The following is a 15,270-nucleotide window of genomic DNA, read 5'->3' as shown; positions in this document are numbered from 1 at the left end:
TATTGGCTTATGAATTGAATCAGATATCTATTTTTCATAGAGGCTTGTGGGATTTATTTGTGGTAGTTATTTTTGGTTTTATTTTTCCTGATTGTGGACAATTACAATAACTTTGTCATGGGATTGTCATGTTCCCCATGTTCAGCCCCTCACAGAGATGGATGAGTTGTTACCACAGTAAATCTCCAGTGGAACATTAATTTATTTTAGTCCCTTTCAAAACTAGGTTTGTTGATATTTATTCATTCTGTTTGTGAGTTCACTGAACTCCCTTTCATATCCTAAACTTGCCAATAGTGTTTGAGGCTCACCAAAAGGAGATTCAGATGCAGTACTGATGTTGAACCTGGACATCTGTTTTGCTTGGGTGGAACTTCAAGACCAATTACCTTGAAAATCAAATCACCTTGCCATTTGATCCAAATTCTACTGCATTTTTTCCTAATTATTGAGCCTTTTACACTCATTGTTCCAGCCTCTGATGTCCAGATATGGCATGTGACCACTTGTCTGTCTGTGTCAACAATGAATAACAATAATTTATATAATGTCTTTTTCAAAATGCTTACAAAAATGTTTGTCAGTCTGTTGAACAAAATGAAAACAAGTACAAGATGGTAAGGGTATTATGGAATACTGCCATCTCAGGAAAGGGAAAGAAAGGTAACGGACAGGAATATAATTAATGGTCTTCTAAAAAGCCTTTAATGGAAGGGAGGAAAGGTTTTAAATGCTTTTTAAATGTGAAAAGATTAAATTAGATTGATTTTAGGTGCTAGGAAGTGAATTCCATATTTCATGGACCTCTACAGCCTGATAACTTAAGGTGCAATGGCATGATCAGGTGAGCACACATTCCTAAGAACAAGGCTCAAGCACCTGGTACTGAATATACTCAGATTCAACAATACTAATGACTTTAAAATCCAGTTGTTCCAATTTAAAGTCAGTCCACCTCTTTTTGGACACCTGAGTGCTCAGGGCAGGCATAATGTGATCATGGTAGTTCTAACAAGTAAGTGACTTTGTTTCTTCATTCTGAAATAAGCTACAAGTGACAGTGCTGCCCTACTAAAACTTCATCAAAGAGAAGTAGTAGAAATGGGATGAAATTTAATAGTGCAAAGTGCAGGGTAATGCATTTAGGGACTAACAACAAGACATTTTGTTAAAAGCTGGGTACTTCTCAGGTGGAAGCAATGGAGGAGGGGAAAGACCTGAGTGTATTGGTTGATCACATGGTAACTATGTGCCATCAATGTGATGCAGCCATGAAAAAGATTAATGTAGTCCTAAGATGAATCAGGCGAGGTATCTCCAGTAGAGACAGGGAAGTGTTAGCACCATTACACAAGGCAGTGGTGAGACCTCATCTGGAATACTGTATGCAATGCTGGTCTCCCACATTTAAGAAAGATTAAATTCAAACTGGAACAGGTGCAAAGAAGGGCTACTAGGGTGATCCGAGGAATGGAAAACCTACTGTATGAAAGGAGATTCAAAGAGCTTGGCTTATTTATCCTAACCAAAAGAAGGCTGAGGGGAGATACGATTGCGCACGCGCTCTCTCTCTCTAAATACATCAGAAGAATAAATAGCAGGGAGGGAGACGAATTATTTAAATTAAGCACCAATATGGACATAAGAACAAATGGATAGAAACTGGCCATCAATAAGTTTAGGCTTGAAATTAGGTGAAAGTTTCTAACCATCAAAGAACTGAAGTTCTGGAACAGCCTTCCAAGGGTGGCAGAGGGGCAAAAAACCTAACTGGCTTTAAGACTGAGCTTGATAAGTTTATGGAGGGAATGGTATGATGGGACTACCTACAATGGCATGTGGCCCATCTGCGACTGCCAGTAGCAAAAAATCCCCAGTGGCCGAGATGGGACATGAGGTGGGGAGGACTTGGAGTTACCTGGGAAAGAATGATCTGTAGTATTTGCCTGATGGGTCTTGCCCGCATACTCAGGGTCTAACTGATTGCCATATTTGGGGTGGGAAGGAATTATCCCTGAGGTCAGATTAGCAGCGACCCTAGGGCTTTTTTGCCTTCCTCTACAGAATGGGGCATTGGTCACTTGCAGGTTTAAACGTGTGTAAATGGTGAACTCTTTGTAACTTAAAGTCTTTGAACCATGATTTGAGGGGTTCAGTAACTCAGCCAGAGGTTGGGGTCTATTACTGGAGTGGGTGGATGAGGTTCTGTGGCCTGCAATGTGCAGGAGATCAGACTAGACCTAGATGATCACGATGGTCCCGTCTGATCTTAAAGTCTATGCATCTATAATAGTCAGCTTCTGGTCATGTTGGCATGTGTTGATTTTCACGGTCATCATTTGATAAAAGCATGACCACAGCTGAAATAAACACACTTCTTACATTGCTTTTGAAGGAAAGGTCATGGACAAAAATGATACCAAGAATCTTGATATGCCTGTAGGCCTGTAGTGAGCAAATCCTCTTTTGCAATTGGAATCACAAAGGAGGAGCAAGCCTCTTTGTGAACACAGTCTCTATCTAGTAGCAATACTTCTGTTCTCCTAGTGATGAGGATAACAGTTTGGATGGAGATATACCTGGAAATATCGTTCACGTGTTTCATGGACTGTGCTCCTTACAGTTTTCACAGGGCGTGTTGTTTTTTATACACACAGAATGCCAGATTACTTTCTACTCATATTGTTAACAGGTACTTCATGCATGCCTCATAATTAGGGCTACATTTTAGTTACAGGTATTTTTATTAAAAGTCACGGACAGGTCATGGGCACTAAACAAAATTTCACAGCCCATGACCTGTCCATGACTTCCACTAAAAATACCCGTGACTAAAACTTGGGAAGGGCTGCCAGGGGCCCCCGCAGGTGCTGAGGGAGGGCAGCCTGGGTGGTGGTGCATGGTCTGGGCCCCCGTTGGTGCTGGGCAGTGTTTGGCGGGGCCAGCAGGCTCCCTATCTGGCTCTGCACACTGCCTCAACCCAGGGCACTGCCCCCGCGGCACCTGTTGGCTGGGAGGTGGCCAATGGGAGCTGCAGGGGCAGTGCCTGCAGGCAGAGGCAGTACGCAGAGCTGCCTGGCCATGACTCCGCATAACAGCTGAGCGAGGTGGATGTCGCCACTTTCTGGGAGCCCCCCCAGGTAAGCGCCTCCCAGAACCTGCCTCACTCCGTCCCGTGCCCCAATCCCCTGCCTCCTCCCACACCCAAACTCTGCTGGTGGGGGAGAGGGAACGGTGGCTCAAGACTGCCCCAGCAGCAGCCAGTGCGCATTCCGTGACCTCCATGACAAACTCGCAGCCTAACTATTAATCCCATGGATCTGTAGTCCTCTCTACATACCCTTCCCTCCGCTCTGGTCCTTCTCTTCTTCAAGATGTAATCATCTTCAGCAGACTTTAGGGTCTTTTGAATCTGATTGGAGAGAAATAAAAACATTCAGTTAATCCTGGTGGAGGCATTTAGGAAAGATATTAAATGTAACCTCTAAATTGGGATTGGCCCACCAGATTAATATTTGTAGTTAATGCATACATCCCATCACAGAATCTCCCTTCTCTGCATGTCAGTTTACTCAGTTCAGGCTTCTGCCCTTTCCTGGGCAGGGACAGAGCCTCAGCTGAAGACTACAATTTAGTCTTCCCTACATTCCTATACTAAACATTTTAGGATTGACACCTGTCAGCCAGCACTGTTAGCTATAGAAGATAGTTTCTCAATGACTTCAGTGGGTTTTGAATCAGAACTAGCGGTGCTGCGTTGTCTGAGCATCTCCTGTGTCAACCATCCTTTTTGTTCTTTCTGTGTGAGTGATAGAGAGATTCAGATAATTGTCAGCTTGCAAAAATGAGAATAATTTACTCCTGTTGATCCAAACTATTAGCCAGTTTTGGAGGTTTTCCAGGTTGTTACCATTAGAAGGAAAAATTGATGGAATTTGGTATTTCTTTTATGCACTCCTTTTATTTACAAAGAATGTATGTAAAGTCCAGTTTCTCTGGACCCAGTAGGAATCAAAGAAAAGGAGACATTTTCTTTGTTCATAGTTCCAAGTCACTTTCCATCTCTTAGCTTTGCTCAGGGTTGTGCTACTAATGTGTTTCTGGCTGTATCTTGGCTTCCTTGCTTCTGTGGTATTTCTGCTCACTCTCTCACACACACGAAAGTCAAATCAATCCCGTCCCTGCATTTATTAGACACCTGGAAAGTCCCTTGCATCACATAGCCTAGCTACTGAGGAGGCTTGAATGCCTTCTAGTCCTTGGATAGTGGTTTTCCATTGTTTCAGATACCACTGAACAAATGAGCATTTAATTGTTCCATCCTTTGGCCAAAGTGAAGAGGGTTTCACTCACAACAATTCATTGAGATGATGTGATTGGCCAACACCCAGCATAAGATTACTTTTCCTAAACACATCTATGCACATTCCCCTGCATCAGTTTCCTCACCACCCTGGAAAATGCTTTGTGCTTGGGCAGAGCCCTCTGAGGTGCCCAGGATCCTTCTTCTGCGACTTATGACTTCTCTTCTGAATAATTTCAGCTCATCTATATTTCTCTGATGTTGGCTGATCTGCATTTAATTAGGACCTTACTTCTATAAAAGCATGCCCTTTTCTTCCCCAGTGCTTCCTGGTCCTACCGCTGTGAGTCTCTTGACTGTATATGTGCTCCTACAAACACCTTGTTCCTTTGTCCTGCTGCTGGTGATTCTCCACTCTGCTTCACCAGCGCCCCCACCCCAACAAGTAGTTTCTCCTGTATTCAGTCAATCTCCTTAACATACCAGTTGTTCAGCCCATAGCACCATTGTATTTGGTCTGGGAAAGAGATGCTTACAGAGACATGCAAATGTTAGTTACCATATCCACAGAGATTCCGTGATACAATTTTCATAATAAGAAAAGGAGTACTTGTGGCATCTTAGAGACTAACCAATTTATTTTAGCATGAGCTTTCGTGAGCTACAGCTCACTTCATCGGATGCATACTGTGGAAACTAATAACTACATAATATCAACCAGAATTCATAAATTGATATCTCCATATCCAACCTGTCAGTCCTTGTCCTGCACACTTTCAGTGAACTTGGAAGCCTTATATCATAACTTTGCTAAACACTAAAAATCGTGGACTCAATAGAGACACTGCTTTTTTATGTCTCATTACGATAATCTGTAATTTACTAAACTCCTTTGTCCTATGATTATGGAAGAATTAATTGTCGACTTCATCTTGAATGGTCTCTTGCAATATGTGTTAATTCTTTATGCTTAACATATGTTCCACCTCATATTTAGCTGTGAAAGTCTTAGTACCTTTCCAAGATCTGAAGAAGAGTTCTGTGTAGCTTTAAAACTTGTCTTTTTCACCAACAGAAATAGGTCCAATAAAAGATACAACCTTACTTACCTCTCTCTCAAGTTGTACGCACATGCCTGGAACGATCAAAAAGCCCCCAAACCCTTAAACTTCAAAGTCACTACTACACTTCTTAAATTTTTACTCTTAAGGTTTTCGTTATATTAGTGGTTTTTAGTTTGTTTGTTACTATTTTTATTAGCAGTAGAAGTTATCTATATTTTACATCTTTTATTGTATTACTATTGCCATATAATCCTCTCTGATTTGGATTGTTGTGGGAGCTTTGTCTGGGGACAGCAAGAGAGACAAGTACTCAGTTTCACAGTACTCAGCATCCAAATTTTGGTACAATTCTTCAGCTTTCTAGCAACATGATAAAAATGATTATTGGATGAGTTCAAGTCTGGTGCATGCATCATACACATAAAAATTGCTTCCCTTAAGAAAAAGGTATGATCAAGGTATAGTATAGTTCAGGGGTGCACGACATGGTGCCCAAGGGTGCAATGGCACCCGCCGGGTCAGTTGTGTGCGCCTGCAGGACACTGCACCACCAAAAGGCAGCCGCCGAGCACAGCCACCGGAGAACAGGCTGCTGAAATGCCGCCAAGAAGCGTTGCTGTTTTTCAGTGGCATTTCGGCAGTGGGGTGTCTGGCGTCCGCCACAGTCTTCTGGGAATAGTAATATGCTATTCCTACAGAAAGGTTGGGGACCACTGGTATAGTTGATAGTCTACTACCATCAGTTTTTGATTATTTACACTTACTTAAGTTAATCACTTTCAAAATTAAGTATCTGGGTTTATTCAATTAAGTTAGTTGAATTAGTTTGAAGTTAAAGGTTGGTTGGACATGGAGCAACAGTTCTCTCACAGACAACTGAGCACTTCCAAAGATAATTGAGCCCTAGTCCAGCACTTTCACACTTGGATTCCTTGCCAAAAAACATAAGGTGCTGTATTCCTTTGTCTAGGCTTCCATTGCTTGTCTTTCTTTCTCTCTGCTGCCTTCCTGGCTAGTAAGGAAGAAATTTCTTCCTCTCTGTGGACTCCTTGCTGATCAATATTAGTTATAGCCATACATGTATACTTTGGGGTACAGCTAAAAAACGTTGTTTAAGTATGTGTGAGAGAAACTTGTTGGTAGCAATAATGATTAGTTTAGTCCTAATATCTCCCTGGTTAAGCAAAGGAAGTAAGTGACCTAAAGGAACAGGGCACGTCAGCCTGATTAAAATTTGGGGTTGTTCCACCTATTTTTCCATTAGTGTCTATACACTAGCATGTTTAGGGATATTAGTCCTTAAACTTTCTCTTTCTGTTACAGAAATTATCATTCTAGTTTGAGCATCAGTTTTACTGAAAAGGGGATAATGCTGAAATTCGCATGCTAGTTGAGTACTATTTGAGAGCTTAGTTATCTGTAGTCACATTTTCTGTATGGATAATTTACTGTCTTCCACTGACTCATCGAAAAGATTTCTTACAAATCATTAGTGAAAAAAATGTTCTTGCCACGCTTTATTGGTTGATTGTATTACTGTAGCACCTATGAGTCCCAGTCGTGGCCCAGGAATCCCATTGTATTACCTGTACAAGCACAGAACAAAAAGACACTCCATGCCCCAAAGAGCTGACAAGCTAAGACAGGAGACAACAGATAGATACAGACAGATGCAGGAGGACAAGGAAACAATTAGACAATATTGGTCAACATGATAGGCAGCCTAAACATTATCAAGTTTTTTGTAGGCCTCATAGTGAAGTAGAGTTTTAAGGAGGTTTTTACTTCTCCTGTACATTCCCTTCACTGGAAGTCCCAAGCCATCACAACCCATTTTTATTTTTGGCTATGGAACTACACAAGCAAATTGCCTAATATTCTGCTTTTAATTTCATAAAGTTTTAAGAGAGGAAACCCTAAACAGGGATGGGAAAATTGGAGAAGCCTGTCACTGTGTCTTCACTGGAAAAAAGAGGTGCATTTTTACATTGAAGTAGCTATCTTGCTGTAAAACCCTGATGAAGACAAGACACTAGTTTTTACTTTGGTGTAGCTAGTCAGGGTAAACTCCACATAGAGGTGTAGGGTTAATTTTTGAATAGATGCATTGAGGAAAAACTGTTTGAGCCTTGTCTCTGCTATGATTTTACATTGAGATAACTATCTTGAGATAATAAACATCTTTTTTTTTTTGCAGTAAATACTTAGCAATTTTTTTTATTTAGTGAGACAGACACTCATCCACTCTGACCTAGAATAAAGTATATATATACTGGAAGCTAACTCTATAGAACGTCATGAATGAGAAACTATTATTTGCAATTGATTTCGTGGTTTTTTTGTAAGCAAACCACAACATAGTGGATGCAATGAGAACAAACAAATATGTAAATAACCCCACTAAAATGACATTAAAAACATAATATTTCTGTAATATACAAAAACATACATTCTGAAAAAATTAAAAATAAATTCTGGCCTGTGTTGCTCTTAAACTGTAATATTGAATTGGTTTTGAATGAGTAAATTATTCTAAGCACTGTTTGAGATAAACCACTGGAGCTAAATCATGTATATACCATTTTACTTCCTTACCACAGTATTTCACACCTTGTGGCTGAGCTGTGTAGACAGTCCGCAATCTACTGAACTCCGTCATTCAAGACAGACTGACCTCAGCATTCTTGCATGTCTGCTCTTCTGTCTTTTTGGCTACTATGTAGGTTAATGATTGTTTAAAAGAAAAAATTTCAGCCAAGGGAACATTTCAAGAAAAGCTTTCTCTGAGCACACCTGTATCAGTGGTTGTGTTGATGAAGCCAACTTTTCCTGTACAGTCTTAGAAACTGTACAACAAATACTTATGCTTTAGGAACAGATGAATTAAATAAATTATTCTTTAGACCATGGGAACACTACAAAAAAATCTATCTGTGTACAAGTTTGCACAGAGTTAAAAATATTTTGTTCAACTTTTATTTCTAAAAACAAATAATTTTGTTACAGAAGCAGGAATGTTAGTCAAGTCTTTGATTATCAGACTTAATTCTATATTTTTGTGTTTTGAAGTTAACCAAGTTTAGTCTTATGTCTTGACAGATTCATACTTTCCATTATAAGTGACCTTGTTCTCTGCCAGCAGAATGGCATCTTTTTCAAAGTTTTGCTTAAATTATCAAAAGTAACTATAGGACTTTTGTAGAATCTGTGTAGCGGACTTTTCAGTTAGAATATATTGGTTCTTTTATAAAAGGCAAATGAGTCTCTTTATGTTTACAATAATTTAGTGTACTGTTAAATATTTTACTAAACTATTTAAGGTTTTTTAGATATATTTTTGCAACTTTATGGAATAACACAACATTTTGGCAGAAAACAGAATCTGTTAAGCCTAGTTTCTGTTTATAAATTAAAACTCTCTAGAGTGTGGCTTGACCTAAGTCTGATTTATTGCTTTACTTGGCTCTGGATCAGGATGGCTGTGGTTTTTCCATTCCCGTTTCCAATAGAGAATTAGTGTGTTTGAATTTCAAGTCCTTGCAGAGCAGATGCTCTCTAACTGGGTACTAAAAGCGTTGTGTGGCGGGTTCTGATTATAAAACTAAGCCAGAAGTTTTTAAATATTTTTTTTATTCACATGCAGAATTCAAAGCATGAAATTATCTTGTCTGAAGTGTTTGTCTGAATGACAAGCACATGCATTTTTTGCCATGTTTTAAAAGCAGATCCACAACAAATCTATAATTTAATAGAGATCCTTGATTAGCTGGTGTTTTAATGGATAAATTGTTCTTTTGGCTTAAATTAAACTAGGTTTTGTTATGATATATGGATTAAGGATATCTACTATAAAGAAGTCATTTCTATGTGCTTTGGGTAAAATGAGCACCATGGTGGCATGTTCTTCTAATATACATGTTGAATGCTCTTTCCAGTTAATGAGAGAGTTACATACTTGCCTCAAATGTGAAATGTGTGCTATTGATGAACAGATTTCAGTTTAATTGTATTAATTTTTTCTGTATTTCAAATAAGGCTGTCAAGCAATTTAAAAAATTAATCCACATTTTCAAATATATGGATTTCAATTACAACATAGAATACAAAGTATACAGTGCTCACTTTATATTTATTTTTATTGTAAATATTTGAACTGTAAAAATAAAAGAAATAGTAGTGCAATCTCTGTCGTGAAAGTTGAACTTAAAAATGTAGAGTTATGTACAACAAATAACTGCATTCATAAATAAAACAATGTAAAATGCTTCAGCCACCATTTCAGAGGACATGCATCTATGCTGATGATGGGTTCTGCTCAATAACGATCCAAAGCAGTGCAGATCAATGCATGTTCATTTTCATCATGTGAGTTAGATTTCACCAGCAGAAGGCTGATTTTCTTTGGTGTTGGTTTGAGTTCTGTAGTTTCTGCATCAGAGTGTTGCTCTTTTAAGACTTCTGAAAGCACGTTCCACACCTCGTCCCTCTCAGATTTTGGAAGGCACTTCCGATTCTTAAATCCTGGGTTGAGTACGGTAGCTGTTTTTAGAAATCTCAGATTGGTACCTTCTTTGCATTTTGTCAGATTTGCAGTGAAAGTGTTCTTAAAATGAACAACGTGCTGGGACATCATCCGAGACTGATATAACATGAAATATATGGCAGAATGCAGATAACACAGAGCGGGGGACATACAATTCTCTCCCAAGGAGTTCAGTCACAGATTTAATTAATGCATTTTTTTTTTAATGAGCGTCATCAGCATGGAAACATGTTCTCTAGAATGGTGGCCAAAGCATGAAGGGGCATACGAATGTTTAGCCTATCTGGCATATAAATTCCTTGCAATGCCAACTACAAAAGTGCCATGTAAACACCTGTTTTCACTTTCAGGTGACATTGTAAATAAGAAGCAGGCAGCATTATCTCCCATAAATGTAAACAAACTTGTTTGTCTTAGTGATTGGCTGAACAAGAAGTAGGACTGAGTGGACTTGTAGACTCTAAACTTTTGCATTGTTTTGTTTTTGAGTGCGGTTATGTAACAAAAAAAATCTACATTTGTAAGTTGTGCTTTTACAATAATGAGATTGCACTATGGTACTTGTATGAGGTGAATTGAAAAATACTATTTCTTTTATCATTTTTACAATGCAAATATTTGTAATAAAAATAATACAAAGTCAGCACTGTACACTTTATATTCTGTATTATTGAAATCAATATATTTAATAAATTTCAATTGGTATTCTATTTAACAGTGTGATTAAAACTGCGATTAATCGCGATTAATTTTTTTGAGTTAATGGTGTGAATTAAACTGCGATTAATCGACAGCCCTAATTTCAAATAATGGCCTTTAGTCTATTGCTGCTCTCATAATTGTCTGATTTTTTTGAATGGCAATATTGAAAATTTTCGCATCACCTAGGTAAACAGTGATTAAGCACAAATATTCTTTAAAAATATTCTTGCTAGGTCTATGGCTGTTAAATAGTTATAAGATCACTCTGTATTCTTTGTTCAGTTCTATGTTGTACCTATCTATTTAGTATCTTATATTGGAAGATGAATAGTCCTCTCAGTAAACAAAATATATGTATATGCAGCAAGGTTATCCTGGGATACAGACTAAATATATTTTCAGTGACAACACAGGTATTTGCTTTAATGTTTTTTCCTTAGGCCTGATTATATAGGTTGTTGCTAGTATTACACAAATTACTTCACTCAGAATGTATGATGGCATGAAGCTTCAGCACGGTAGCTTTTAAACATAATCATCTATTTTAAAAATTATCCTTCTAATGCAAAATGAATCGACAATTGCTTCATTTGAGGATTAACATTTATCCTTATTAAAAAGTGTATTTTGATTGTTTGAAGTATTGATATTTTATTTGAAGTGTGTAGAATTTCTTTACACATGCAGCTTGGCTTGCTGGTGAAACATAAATGAATGAAATAGGTTATCAGCATTTTCCATTTTAGAACCTGATGCAGAGCCCACTGGAGTAAATGGGAATACTTCCATTGATTTCAATTAGTTTTGGATTAGGTCTTTAGTATTCTTTACCCATCGGAGCCTCACCTAGGGCCTAATCCAAAATCCATTGATGTCAATGGAAAGACTCATTAGATTTTGTATTTGGAAATGTATTGATGTTTACAAAAATGCAGGCTTACTTTAAGGTCAGAATATCATTACATATCCCATTCAAGAACTCATCCTGTATTTATTATTATTTATATTACAGTAATGCCTAAGGACCCTAATCAAGGCCCCAGAGTACTGGGCATTCCACAGACAAATAACACAAAGAGTGTCTGTTCCACTGAGCTTGGAACAAAATATGGGCGGTTAATTACAGACACGTGCAGGGCCGGGGGGCAGAGAAGGGGAAAAGACAAGTTTACAGTAGACACATATTTATGCATAAATTAGTCATGACAGAAGTCACAACTTCTAAACAGTACTGATTTGTAAGCATCATGGCAATGGAAGGTTTTAAAGGAGGTGGTAGCTTTGTGAATTTTGTCAAGGGTTTCTTTCCAAGCATAAGGGCCAGCATGGGGAAACAGCCTATGAAGGGACTTCTGGAAAAAGTAGATAAGCAGATAATCAAGGCTAGCACTGGTGGAACAAAGGCATGGGTTGATGGCACAATTCAAATTTAGATTTAAAAGGCCAGATAGAACTTTGTTGTAGAAAGTTTGTGATGTAATTTTATGCTTGATGCAGTAGAGAAAGAAGAATCATGGAGAGGGGGTGATGTGGACTGACCAAGAAACTAGGAAGAGATTAATGGCAGCATTTTGAATGGATATGAAAGGGGCAAGATTGGAGGCATCAAGGCCAGAAGATTACAGAAATTGTGGTGTGAGATAAGGGCAAGGAGAAGAGTTTTTTGGCAGTTGATACAGACAGAAAAAACTGGATCTTCAGGATGTTATAGATGAAGGAGAAATAAAATATAAACACAGTCTGGATGTGTGGGCCAAGACAAAGATGATACTCAGTCTGTGTTTGCATATGGAAGTATACCGTAAATTTTGTTCTCTCTCTCTCTCTCTCTCTCTCTCTCTCTCACTCACTCACTCACACACACTCTCTCTCTCTCTCTCTCTCTCTCTCTCTCTCTATTTGTTACAAATTAGTGTTCTCCTTATGACGCTGTATTATGGTATTGAAAAATAATCCCAGAAGATTGAATGTCAAATAGTTTAACATGGATTATTAAAAATGCAAATGATATTAAAATGAGCTTTTAGCTGATTTTTCAGCTGCTGCATTCTCTATAGCGCACTACATATATATATAAATTGTCAGTGCAATTCAGTACCAGAACAACTGTGCAGTTGCAATGTCTTGGTGATGGACATGACTTTTCCTGAAAACTGTGCATTGTTTAACATGATTATGAAAAATAAATAATTCTGGAAATCAGTTCTAAAATTATGTACATTTCCAGTTTCATGTGAACAAAGTGATAGGTTAAACTGTAACCAGCATTTTAAAAAAATCATATGCAGTGAAGCAGGTACATGAGGAACATTAATTTTAACAGCATACTTGTCAGTTACACAATAGTTGTTAAATGCTGTGTTTTAAAGAATTTTTTTCTCCTCTTAGAGACCAACCCTGCACACCATCTCTCACAAGAGTAGTTCCATTGATTTCTGTAGGAAGACTCATGAGTAAGTTGTGCTCTTGTGAGCAAGAATTTGCAAGATTGGGGCCCTTAGTTCATTATCGTAGTTTACAAACAGCATTTTTCTTCATTCATTGTTCAGAGGCAATGACATTTTCTCTTAGGTTTATTGCAGTTTTGTGCTGGTTGTTTCCATGGCAACGATTTTTCTTGCACTCTGCTTCCAGGAAACCGGAGGATTCTATCAGATTTCTTATTTTAATCATGTCGTAATTATAATAAAGTATTTCCAGTTTGTTTATCTGAAACCATTGTTTCCCTCTGCTTCCAAGCACGAAATGCAATGCAAATTGCTACCTTTTAAGGAATATATGATACATACCATAGTTATATATTTTTGAGCAGTGCTTTGGCATTACAATATTCAGTTCATTTAATAGAAGTTGTTTGAATCAAGTTCACAAAATTCTTAAATTCTATTCTATGATATAAAAAAAATTAAAACTGTTGAAGGTGATCTGCAATCAACTCCAGTAAATTGTGTCAGAGGGTCCACATGATCAGATTAAGAGCATCATTTCGCCCATATTCTAATTTAAAACTTACCTCTTTACTTTTACCTTTCTTGCAGGTCCAAAAATTAGATATGCCAGCAACTGTTTGGCATATCTGTTTGGATCACACTCCAGCAAGCACTTTATGTTAATATCATACTCCTTGATCACCACTGGAAACTACCTATAAGTTAGGTAAGCCTTCTTTTCTCCAATATTGCTGTTTTGTAAATAGCTTTGTGTTCCATGGGGCTATAAAATAATATGTAAAATGGTGCAATACTGGAGAAAATTGGGATGTACTTCACTTCCAGAATAAATGCAATGATAAATAATCTCTAATGCTATTCTATGATGGGTGTGAAATTACCAGCAAAGTGCAAGTGGGACATGCTAGTGTATTAATTAAAAGTTCCTTCTCCTGTTTTCCTGCTTCATTCAACACATTAAATACTATGGGGCAGATCCTCAGGTGATGTTAATCGGTATAGTTCAATGGAGCTATGACAGTTTACACCAGCAAAAGGTCTGCACCAAAATAAAAAAAAAATCATATTGATTTGCAGGAGCCCAATATAAATGTTGTTTTTTAAAGTCAGTATCTAAGAGCTAGGACAGATTTTTTCAATAAGCCTGAGGGAGTTAATCACCCAGTTGCCCAAATGGAAAATCCCAGCCTAAAGTCATAAATGTTGAGACAATGTTAGGATAAATGTACTAAAGTGTACAAATTCATGAAGTGTAGTGTATTATTTTAATTTTCAGTGGTAGACATAAAATTAAATGGGGGAAAAAACCTGAGTTAATGCATTATTGAGCTCCACTGATTGATTGATAAGTTGGTGAGTTCAGAAGTTTAAGGTTCCAATAGCACTGGCTATTCATCCATTCTCCACATACGTAGTGTTTTCTATTCTTGTTATTAAATGTTCAGCTTAGTATATTTTTGTTTATAGTATTAAATATATACTATAAAATGTGGTAATCTTGCTGCATCATAATGTATGCTCTAAGAAATTTAACTTCTGTGCCTTCTTATTTTAACTACACAACCTTAAGATTGTTTCCTACATGCAATTTGTTAAAGAAAATGTGATAGAGTAAAAGGAATTTTCCATGTTTAATAATTTTAGCGATTAAATAGTTAGACTTTGAGTTTATTGCTTCATTGGAAGGGGTCAGGGAGAGAATATAAGGGGTGTGAGTTCACAATGTGAAGGATGTGGGAGCACCGTGTAATATTTTCCGAATATTAAATGTTTCTTTTGCTTTTTTGATTATGGTATTGTTTGCTATATGATTACCAGAGGTTAATTCCAGTAGAATCTGAGTGCATATAGGGCAGTAAAGTGCACAATCACTTCTGATAGCCCCATTTACGAATTCATACCAAACAATGCAGGTGTCATATGCTTCTGAAATTTACTTCTGACCATGATGAGTTCAGCACCATACCTTGACACAGGGGAGGGGGAAATCCAGGAAGGAAACTGGAACAATAAATATCAGGATCGTTAAGAGTACATCCCTGAAGAACGAGAGGGAGAGATCGGACTGTTGGGATGCCAGGGGGAGGTTATCTGGGATAAGTTAGTCCTGCCTAGCATTCTAGGTAATCTTGATATGTAAGTAGACTTTTATTATGTTTAGAACACTTTTTTCTCTTGTTATGCTGTATGTCACAGTTCAGAGCAACA

The 15,270-nt window shown here is 37.7% G+C and overlaps 1 protein-coding gene across 7 annotated transcripts in view; it reads left to right on the top strand.

Moving 5' to 3' along the window:
• The window catches only part of NOVA1 (NOVA alternative splicing regulator 1), a 229,812-nt gene that overhangs the window by 112,802 nt on the left and 101,740 nt on the right, over positions 1-15,270 (top strand). The window contains exon 1 of one of the 7 annotated variants that reach the window (XM_073348906.1): positions 13,749-13,768. The exons of the other annotated variants lie outside the window; for them this stretch is intronic. The gene's annotated coding sequence lies outside the window, so the exon portion shown is untranslated. Of the gene's footprint in view, positions 1-13,748; positions 13,769-15,270 lie in introns of those variants that run through there. 7 annotated transcript variants of the gene reach the window in all.

This window comes from Lepidochelys kempii, chromosome 6 (assembly GCF_965140285.1).
Source record: "Lepidochelys kempii isolate rLepKem1 chromosome 6, rLepKem1.hap1, whole genome shotgun sequence".
Lineage (NCBI taxonomy): Eukaryota > Metazoa > Chordata > Testudines > Cheloniidae > Lepidochelys > Lepidochelys kempii.
This window is presented reverse-complemented; position numbering and strand designations above follow the sequence as displayed.